Source organism: Nicotiana tabacum, chromosome 16, assembly GCF_000715075.1.
Source record: "Nicotiana tabacum cultivar K326 chromosome 16, ASM71507v2, whole genome shotgun sequence".
Taxonomy (NCBI): domain Eukaryota; kingdom Viridiplantae; phylum Streptophyta; class Magnoliopsida; order Solanales; family Solanaceae; genus Nicotiana; species Nicotiana tabacum.
Window position 1 is genome coordinate 93,126,245 of NC_134095.1, and position 9,849 is coordinate 93,136,093.

Below are 9,849 nucleotides of genomic sequence, written 5' to 3' on the forward strand. Positions count from 1 at the left end.
AGAACAAAGAAAATCATCCCAACTCAACCCGAAATCGGGGTGTCACAAGTCATGAGCTACTACAGAGTTTACTAATATTTTACAAAGTCTGGACTTATCATAAATAACAAAGATTAGGGAGAAAACGGGGCTGCGGACGTCAACAGCTACCTCGTTACTCCTAGTCACCGCCTGGTCTGGAAAGAATCAGCGCTCAGGAGCGAATTCAGCTTTGCCTGTAACTGCACACATGGTGCAGGGAGTAATGTGAGTACTCTGACCCAGTGAGTAATAAAAGTAACTACAGTCCGAAGATAAGAAAACCCAGTAAATACACAAAGTAAGCTAAAATCCAAATATACAGCAACATATGAAACTGAACAGCTAAACAACAGTATAGATACAAATACATGAATACAATGCAATGCATATGATGGTACATTCCAGTACCCACTACGGCATGCAGCCCGAGCCATCCATATTTATTTATCGTCGACGGCGCTCACTGGGGGTGTTTACAGACTCCGGAGGGGCTCCTACAGCCCAAGCGTAATATCTTGGTCAGTCATTGTTACCTGACCGGTCAGCCATTGTTACCTGACCAATTTATATCATACAGTGCCGTTGTTACCACTGTTCAAGTATATCATCCAGTGTCATTGTTACCACTATATCAAGTATATCACACAGTGTCATTGTTACCACTGTTCAAGTATATCATACAGTGTCATTGTTACCACTGTTTCAAGTATATCACACAGTGTCATTGTTACCATTGTTTCAAGTATATCACACAGTGTCATTGTTACCACTGTTTCAAGTCACTTTATAATCAGTCCAGAAAATAATATAATAAGCCCCTTGGGCATTTGCAAAACAGAAGTTCCCAGCCCGGAATACATTTAAAAATATCATTTATGTTTTCAACACTTAGAATTATGGCTGAGTTTGCAAAACAGCATTTAAAACCTTGGACTGAAATTAAATGATATGCAGATCATGCTAAGCAGTAATATCAATCCTCTAAGGATTTTACAAATCGGCACAAGGCCCTAAACATGGCATCAAGCCCAGTAATATCAATGAAGTATGTGTATCAATCACCAGTATAGTATAAACATCACACGGGATGGACCAAGTCACAATCCCCAATAGTATCCGACCCCGCACTCGCCATGGAGTGCGTGTCACGCCTCAATATAGTATTACGATGTGAAAGTCTGGGGTTTCAAACCCTCAGAACAGCAGTTGCATCAATTACTCACCTCTAGCTCGCTATGCCCTTGCCTCTCTAATTGGCCTCCTCGTGTGACGAATCTGCCAAAAATCACACAAACCTCGATGAAGTTCGATTTCTTAAAGACGGGGTTTTAACCATACATATCTGAATTTCGCCCCTTAATGATACTATAATGATCCCATAAATTATGCCATTTAGGCATATTATCAAACATCTTGTAGGCATAAATATTTACACCTCTTAACTATAGCATTGGTTCCTCCAACTATCACCATTAACCAACAATTCATCACACTATTATTCTTTAACAATTTATACTCCTAACATCATATGTGTGATCAACCATTCACACCCAAACCAACAAAAATTCCATCAAATAAACACCTTTAAATCCCTACCATGTTCATGTATTTAAATTGGGAATTTATGGCTTCCAACCACCATACAATAAGTTGTAATACTTGATTCATACTCATATTTCCATAATATATCCATATATGTGAGTCTAAGGGTGTAGGATTACCTTTTGGAAGAAATCTTGCAAAACCCTCCTTTGAGTTCTTGAAGGAATTTCTTGAAAATCTAAGGATTTTTAAGATCAATCCATGTTAATAAGTGTTTGGGAGTAGTAATCAACTCAAAATACTCCAAAAATCTTACCTTAGGATCATAGGGATGAAGTTTGGGACGAAATCCCCTTGAGAGAGCAAGCCTTAACCCCAAAAATGAGTTGGGAACTCTCTAGGCTGGTCTTGGGGTACTTAAAAACCTTCAGTCGCATAGTTCGCGCGTTGTTCGCGCGTTTGTTCGCGCGTTTTGCTGAGTATTCTGCCTCAGACGCGCGAAGTGCGCGACTTCGCGCGATACTTCGCGCGCTCTGACACCTGACCAGTGAAATGGTCATAACTTCCTGTATACACTTCCCAATGACGAACGGTTTGTTGCATTGGAAACTAGACTCAAAGCGCTTTAATTTTATAGGTTGTAGCTCACACAAATCCTTATATACCGAGAGATATTATCGTTCAAAGTGAGGCCTTGTGCGCACTTATTTACAACTTTCGTCTATTATGAAATTTCCAACTTGAAAAGTTCCCGTTAGCCATCCGAAATCATCCCGAGGTCCTCGGGGCCTCAACCAAAAATACCAATACATCTTATAATATTATTCAAACTTGTTCCAATTATCAAAACACCTCGACTAATACCAAAATTATCGAATTACAACGAATTCAAGTCTAAGTTCCTTTAAAACTTCCAAAACGCGCTTTCGATCAAAACTCGACCAAAATATGTCCGAATGACTTGAAATTTTGCACACATATCCAAAATGGCATAACGAAGCTACAGAAATTCTCGGAACTCATTTCCTACCGTCGGATCAAAATTTCACCTATCAACCGGAAATCGCCAAAATACTAACTTCACCAAAATGAGCTAATTTCTTCACCGGACCTCCAAAATTAATTCCGATTGCGCTCCTAGGCCTTAAATCATCCCCCGAAACTAACCGAATCATCGGAATTCAATTACGAGCCCTCTAACTCACAAGTCAACGTCCGGTTGACTTTTCCAAACTAATTCTTCCTTAAAGAGACTAATTGTCCCATTTCATACCAAACTCGATCCGAATTTACTCAAATTCACCAAGTACACATATTGAAACATGAATAAGCATTTAACGGGGAATACGGGACGTAAATACAGGAAACAACGGTTCGGGTCGTTACATTCTCCCCAACTAAAACAAACGCTCGTCCTCGAGCGAGTTAAGAAACATACCTGGAGTTTCAAATAAGTGCGGGTACCTGCTCCGCATCTCCTGCTCGGTCTCCCAAGTAGCCTCCTCCACGGGACGACCTCTCCACTATACTTTCACTAATGTTATATCTTTTGATCTCAATTTTTGAACCTGTCGACTCAAAATAGCCACTGGCTCCACATTATAAGTCAAATTTTCATCTAACGGTAATGTACTGAAATCCAATATATGAGATGGGTCCCTAACATACTTTCGGAGCATAGAAACATGGAATACCGGGTGAACACCCGACAAACTAGGTGGCAAGGCAAGCATATAGGCCACATCTCCAACCTTCCTAAGTATTTCAAAAGGTCCAATAAATCGCGGACTTAGATTTCCTTTCTTTCCAAATCTCATAACACCATTCATGGGTGAAACCTTCAGCAAAACCTTCTCACCCGCCATGAATGACACATCTTGGACCTTCCAATCCGCATAACTCTTCTGACGTGACTGAGCTGTACGAAGTCTTTCTTGAATTACCTTTACCTTTTCTAAGGCATCCTGGACCAATTCTGTCCCCAACAACCTAGCCTCACTGGGCTCAAACCAACCCACTGGAGTTCTACACCGCCTCCCATATAAGGCCTCATACGGTGCCATCTGAATACTGGACTGATAGCTGTTGTTGTAGGCAAACTCTGCAAGTGGTAAAAATTCAACCCAAGAACCTCCAAAAATCAATCACGCAGGCACGCAACATATCCTCCAATATCTGAATAGTATGCTCGGACTGTCCGTCCGTCTAAGGATGAAATGCTGAACTCAACTCCACCTGAGTGCCCAACTCGTGCTGAAAAGTCCTCCAAAACTAAGAAGTGAACTGAGTACCTCTATCCGAAATAATAGTAACTGGAACACCATGCAACCGCACAATCTCCTGAATAAAGATCCTAGCCAGCCGCTCCACAGAATATGTGGTACACACCGGAATGAAATGCGCTGACTTGGTCAGCCTATCCACAATGACCCAAATCGAATCAAAATTCTTCAAAGTCCGAGGAAGGCCACTCATGAAATCCATAGTAACTCTCTCCCATTTCCATTCAGGAATAATCATCTGCTGAAGCAAACCGCCCTGTCTCTGATGCTCATATTTCACCTGCTGACAGTTGAGACACCGAGCCACATATCCCACAATGTCTTTCCTTATTCTCCTCCACCAATAATGTTGTCTCAAGTCCTGATACATCTTCGCAGCACCCGGATGGATGGAATACCGCGAACTGCGGGCCTCCTCAAGAATCAAATCTCTAAGCCCATCAACATCGGGCACACAAATATGGCCATACATCCTCAATACGCCATCATCACCTATAGTCACATCTTTGGCATTATCATGCTGAACTCTGTCCTTAAGGACAAGCAAATGCGGATCATCATATTGGTGCTCTCTGATGCGATTATATAAGGAAGATCGAGAAACCACACTAGCCAATACCCGGCTAGGCTCAGAAATATCTAACCGCACCAACTGATTGGCCAAGGTCTGAACATCAACTGCAAGAGGCCTCTCCCCAACTGGGATGTAAGCCAAACTCCCCATACTGACTGCCTTTCGGCTCAACGCATCGGCCACTACATTGGCCTTTTTCTGAAACATATAACCTCTACAAATCACTATGATTAGAAATACAATTTCCTTAATCATCTGAAGATCATTCACCCTAATCATCTGAAGCTCATTCCTCTAATCACCTAAAGCTGCCCGTACTGCCTAAGAATGTTATGAATTTCCATTCAAAACTGAACTATAACCTTACACACGTAAATCTCAATCCTTCACAACATGTCGTATATACCATATCATCCTAAGGTAACATGAGGACTTCGCCTCCCTTCCGAACCATGAACGTTTACGTACTCAATTAGTCAAGAACTTCTATTGATCCCATCTAGAAGAAAAATTATTACACATCCCATGCTCTGCAAGACATACATAGGTCTTGTTCAATTTTTTTTTTTTACAATACCGACACGACGGATGAGGTCTGTATAAATTCATAACACTACCGAATCAAATATTCATTGGGTCTACACTTCTGGCAAGAACTATCACCTCATTCTGAACCAAATAATGGTCTTAGCCCCTTAATTTACTTCATATACTCAGATTGCACTGATCTCGAATTCAATGATCTCGTCTCACCCATTACGAACTGCTCAGTCAATAAACATAATCAAAAGTCGCATATGATGCCTCAATATACCAATAGGCTACCAATTCGAACGCGGTACAAAAGGAAAACAAACTCGGGAAGGAATTACCAATCCCACGCACTACTACGGACTTTCCTTAGAAAACAGGAAGCAAGGCATACAAAATAGCATATAGAAAACTATACTCAAATTCACACTGTTGCGGCATGCAACCCGATCCAGATAACATACCCATGGTAGCGTGCCACCCGATCCACACATAGATCTCACATAAGGAGATGCACATCGAGCCAAATTTGCTCATTATAACAAAATACCGAGTATCGATCATAAGCATGCTAAGTGCATAATAATATCTCTGAGGGACATATAGCGTTATAAGCTACAAAACTCAAGCACAACTGAGGTGCAATGTACAATCTGAATTTCAAGAGCCAAGATGCTCATATAATGTCATTCTTACGCGGATTCTCAACACATAGAAATTTCTCAAGTCGTCTCACAACTCACACAACGCAATGTATCACTGCGCGAAATATCTGACAGGAAACATCAACCTAACTACTCCATGAGGACCGCATTACAAAAATGAACACATCTGGCCTGATATAGAGCCATTATTCACATAAAATTCACTCACCGACTTCAAGTTGATTCTGATCACACTGAACTAGTCTGATAACCTTTCAAAGGTCCATAATAACTTCCATTTTCTTCATAAAACACAAGAACAACCATCACAATCGGAGTAATCCTCCCCAGTTCACAACCCAATATGCCAAGTGCCCTCCAGGCATGAATCTTTAATTTAACGACACCATCACAAACTTCATACTTGGTTTACATCTTTAATCAATCAAGTGATCATATGCCACACTTATATAATCTTCCCGTGGGACACACTCCCACAACCTACCACAACAATATCTGGAGTGTACCTCCAAATCATCGGTCGCACTAATGCTGAAGAGCGATCAAGAATCATTAACCAGGACGAAAAACCCTTTTTACAAAACACCGATCTTAGGTGACGCTGAAGACAATACCAACTTACCGTAAACATCGAAACTCATCCGAGCTCATGACATCTTGTCGAAAATTTCCTTCACTCGTGCCATTCTTGACCCAATTTCCATAACCAGAACTGATTCACCAGCATGCATCAAACTCGAACCAATATAGCATATAATCGTGTAATCGACCTATTTAATAGCAAACTCCCCAACTTGGCTCAAAGCCATAGATCAAAACGCACTCAATAAATCACAACGCATGTATTCTATTGCTGCTGTAATACCATAGTGAGATTAAACTCACTCCTTCATAAGCTCGTGGGAACACAAATCATCTGGAATTTTAACTCTTCTGCAATTTATGCATTTACTCACACAACAGTTAAGCCCACTCTCTAGGCGACCAAATTTTTACTAAGTCCCAAATTTTTCAAAAATTTCGGCAGAGTCTCCTTTGTAATTGGGCCTATCCACCTGCCAGAGAATCACCAAAACCATCCTAACAACACATCCACAACTTGACAAAGCATCACAATGCATATCAATTACATAAATCTCAATACTACATGTATTATACTATCAAAATTGATACATGGACATGCGTTGCACCTATTTGAATCATAACACATAGAAAATACCTTTCAATCCCCCATTATTGGGCTATTCAACTGAGTAAGAACATATTCTTTCTTTAAATGTTTTCGACCTTCAAGGTGGTCTCCTTGACTCAACTATTTCATCATAATACATTTACAGAAGCGATCCCAGCTTCCAAACTTATCTAACTAGTATGACAAATAGATTTCCCTCATAAGCCAATTACCCATTAGCTTTACCTTTAGTTACTCTTTTTGGTATACCTTCCACTACCATACACATTACTCATGACGTGGATATCCAACCGTCATTCCGGCTAATAAGGACAATAATGAACATATGAGTTCAAAGCACTTGCTCACAAAATCAGCACCTCGGTGCTCAAGCCATTGGCAAAGATTCGGCCTCAAGTCCTTCAGACTGGCCTAACATCAAACTCAAAACGACCAAGTCTCGCCCTTCGATCGGGGAATTACAAGCCATCAAGGCACATCTAATACTGAGCATTCGCTCGCGTATACGAATACGTGGAAGGAATTGTAAAAGTTATTTTTTTCAAGCTGAATCAAGGACGCACGATAAGAATTCAAGAATATGACGTTTTTCCTAAAGGTTCTGCAGCCTCTCGAGGATAAATACAGACGTCTTCGTACCGATCCACGAGACTCTACTAAACCAGCTCATGACTCGCGAGACCTAGTAACCTAGGCTCTGATACCAACTTGTCACGACCCAAAATCCCAACCCGGTCGTGATGGCGCCTCTCATGAGGACAAGGCTAGCCAATCAACAAAACAGTACATCTCTTTATAATTACTTAGCAGGAATAAGTCTAAATCATGGGCAATATAATCTTAAATGCGAAATTAACGTGATAGAACAAAGAAAACCATCCCAACTCAGCCCGAAATCGGGGTGTCACAAGTCATGAGCTACTACAGAGTTTACTAATATTTTACAAAGTCTGGACTTATCATAAATAACAAAGATAAGGGAGAAAACGGGGCTGCGGACGTCAACAGCTACCTCGTTACTCCTAGTCACCGCCTGGTCTGGAAAGAATCAGCGCTCAGGAGCGAATTCAGCTCTGCCTGTATCTGCACACATGGTGCAGGGAGTAATGTGAGTACTCCGACCCAGTGAGTAATAAAAGTAACTACAGTCCGAAGATAAGAAAACCCAGTAAATACACAAAGTAAGCTAAAATCCAAATATACAGCAACATATGGAACTGAACAGCTAAACAACAGTATAGATACAAATACATGAATACAATGCAATGCATATGATGGTACATTCCAGTACCCACTGCGGCGTGCAGCCCGAGCCATCCATATTTATTTATCGTCGACGGCGCTCACTGGGGGTGTGTACAGACTCCGGAGGGGCTCCTACAGCCCAAGCGCAATATCTTGGTCAGTCATTGTTACCTGACCGGTCAGCCATTGTTACCTGACCAATTTATATCATACAGTGCCATTGTTACCACTGTTCAAGTATATCATCCAGTGTCATTGTTACCACTATTTCAAGTATATCACACAGTGTCATTGTTACCACTGTTTCAAGTATATCACACAGTGTCATTGTTACCACTGTTTCAAGTATATCACACAGTGTCATTGTTACCATTGTTTCAAGTATATCACACAGTGTCATTGTTACCACTGTTTCAAGTCACTTTATAATCAGTCCAGAAAATAATATAATAAGCCCCTTGGGCATTTGCAAAACAGAAGTTCCCAGCCCGGAATACATTTAAAAATATCATTTAAGTTTTCAACACTTAGAATTATGGCTGAGTTTGCAAAACAGCATTTAAAACCTTGGACTGAAATTAAATGATATGCAGATCATGCTAAGCAGTAATATCAATCCTCTAAGGATTTTACAAATCGGCACAAGGCCCTAAACATGGCATCAAGCCCAGTAATATCAATGAAGTATGTGTATCAATCACCAGTATAGTATAAACATCACAAGGGATGGACCAAGTCACAATCCCCAATAGTATCCGACCCCGCACTCGCCATGGAGTGCGTGTCACACCTCAATATAGTGCTACGATGTGAAAGTCTGGGGTTTCAAACCCTCAGAACAGCAGTTGCATCAATTACTCACCTCTAGCTCGCTATGCCCTTGCCTCTCTAATTGGCCTCCTCGTGTGACGAATCTGCCAAAAATCACACAAACCTCGATGAAGTTCGATTTCTTAAAGACGGGATTTTAACCATACATATCTGAATTTCGCCCCTTAATGATACTATAATGATCCCATAAATTATGCCATTTAGGCATATTGTCAAACATCTTGTAGGCATAAATATTTATACCTCTTAACTATAGCATTGGTTCCTCCAACTATCACCATTAACCAACAATTCATCACACTATTATTCTTTAACAATTTATACTCCTAACATCATATGTGTGATCAACCATTCACACCCAAACCAACAAAAATTCCATCAAATAAATACCTTTAAATCCCTACCATGTTCATGTATTTAAATTGAGAATTTATGGCTTCCAACCACCATACAATAAGTTGTAATACTTGATTCATACTCATATTTCCATAATATATCCATATATGTGAGTCTAAGGGTGTAGGATTACCTTTTGGAAGAAATCTTGCAAAACCCTCCTTTGAGTTCTTGAAGGAATTTCTTGAAAATCTAAGGATTTTTAAGATCAATCCATGTTAATAAGTGTTTGGGAGTAGTAATCAACTCAAAATACTCCAAAAATCTTACCTTAGGATCATAGGGATGAAGTTTGGGACGAAATCCCCTTTAGAGAGCAAGCCTTAACCCCAAAAATGAGTTGGGAACTCTCTAGGCCGGTCTCGGGGTACTTAAAAACCTTCAGTCGCATAGTTCGCGCGTTGTTCGCGCGTTTGTTCGCGCGTTTTGCTGAGTATTCTGCCTCAGACGCGCGAAGTGCGCGACTTCGCGCGATACTTCGCGCGCTCTGACACCTGACCAGTGAAATGGTCATAACTTCCTGTATACACTTCCCAATGACGAACGGTTTGTTGCATTGGAAACTAGACT

The 9,849-nt window shown here is 40.7% G+C and overlaps 1 long non-coding RNA gene across 1 annotated transcript; it reads right to left on the minus strand.

The window, feature by feature from the left end:
• Positions 1 to 1,225: 1,225 nt before the first annotated feature.
• On the minus strand, positions 1,226 to 1,942 carry LOC142170566 (uncharacterized). The gene is made up of 3 exons (XR_012699819.1): positions 1,880 to 1,942; positions 1,743 to 1,801; positions 1,226 to 1,296 (listed from the first exon to the last, which is right to left on the minus strand). It is a non-coding gene; the product is annotated as an uncharacterized LOC142170566 (long non-coding RNA).
• Positions 1,943 to 9,849: the final 7,907 nt, after the last annotated feature.